Here is a 1,833-nt window from a genome sequence, read left to right as displayed (position 1 = left end):
CGGCTGCCGCGCTGTTTGAGTTGCGCTCTGCGGGAATAGTCCTTTCTTCCGGGAGGATGTTTGCACTTGCTTCAGAACAAAAGTCCAAGCCGGAGCGCGGTTCTGCGCTGCCTGCGCAGTGACAGCCGTGTGGGGAGACGCGGCAGTGTGACAGCTCGCTTCGGGGAGAGGGCGGTGCGGTGTGGGTCTAGGCTGAGGAGTAGGAGCGCGACAGGGGGCTCTCGGACTTGCAGCACTGACATGGACCCCTAAGGAAAATGGGTGCATAAAATACTGCTGACTTGAGCGCTCACCTGTCGGTATGAGGGTAGTTTTTCTAAAGTGTGTGCAATATCACCTAAAAAGAATCTCTGGGAAGTAAGTAGCAGTGGTTCATTGGTTTCTGATTTTGCATCAGAGTGTTGTTTCCCATGGCTTTTGGTGAGGGAGGGTGGAAGTCTGTGCGATGAGCCGAGATGTGATTTTGGAACAAGACTTTGCTGAAAACCATCCCTGTTTTGTCACAAGTGGAGTGGATTAGAGTATGGCTGTGATTAAATGCAGTGTCTGTCTGTCAGAACTTTTGTGGTCTTGAGCAGCCTGGCTGGTGAACATTTACTCGGTTTCTTGAGGTAGCTTTCTCTAGGGGTGGTATGGTAAGCTTGATAACTGTTTTTATTAAAAACAGACATAGCATTGATAATTTTTGTATAAGCAATAGTTAATTAGTTGCCTAATTCCATGCATTTATGAGACTTGAAAACTGTTTAGGCTTGTCTTTATTTTTTAAAAACTAATGGGATTTATCAGTGCTGCAGTTAATGACAGGAAAGTTAAGCTAATATTGAATACTCTCAAGGAGGAGATATTCTTTGAACTAGCTTAGGTCCTAGTTTGGTTGCTGAACCTGTGTTTTAGTGTTAGATTTCTGCTGAGGTGAGATGGTTTTCAGCATAGCATTGTGTTTATTTTAAAGGCTGTTTGACTCGAGGGATTCGTAATTGTTCATTTAATATAGGTAGTCTTCTGGGGAGAAAAGGATTTCATAAAGCTGTCATTGAATTTATTTATTTTTGAGCTCTCCCTTCAAAAGTGAATTCTGTTGTTTTTTAGGTCTGCTGAATGATTACCTAAACAATTAACCAATGGAAATCACAAATTCCTTTTGAAGGCTTGTCGTTTTTTCATCTAAGTCATTGAACTCTTCAAGATTATAACTCTGTCTCTTGTTTTAGTATTCTTGTTCACATGGTGTCCAGTTCAGCAGCATCACGTGATAGGTTAGGAATAGTTGACGTAGGAAGACAGTTACCTTTTTTTGGAAGGCTGTCTCCTTGCTTAGGTATTTTGATACTTGGTACAGGAGAAGTGTGGAAGCATTAATAACATGAATGAAACATGAACAGAGTTTTGTAGTAGTACATTGATTTTGAGATTAAGAACTTGAAGGAAATGTTCCTTAAGTATGGCATTTTAATGAATTTCAGTTTTGAATATGACTGCAGTTGGAAGATTAATCTTTCTATAATCAAAATGCTTTATTACATTTTGGAGGCTCTGCTTGCTTTTGAGGAAGTGGAGGGGAAATAATAATATACTGATTCAGGACTTGGTAACCTCAATGTGTAAGTTTTCACTAACTTTAAGACTTGAGTCCTGTTGGGAAGACTGCACGCCATTATGCACTGCCATTTCCTTGTTAATACTGTAGTGTGCAACTTCTTGTGCCCAAGCGTTTGGTTCTATCTGGGTTGAACGTGTGTCATTACATCTTGCCACAGTTTACTTTTAACTGCCGATGTACAGGGCCTTATCTCTTTTGAACATGCTGAACATAGTCCTGGTTTCAGCAGG

Source organism: Cariama cristata, unplaced genomic scaffold, assembly GCF_000690535.1.
Source record: "Cariama cristata isolate BGI_N322 unplaced genomic scaffold, ASM69053v1 scaffold19909, whole genome shotgun sequence".
NCBI lineage: Eukaryota > Metazoa > Chordata > Aves > Cariamiformes > Cariamidae > Cariama > Cariama cristata.
This window is presented reverse-complemented; position numbering follows the sequence as displayed.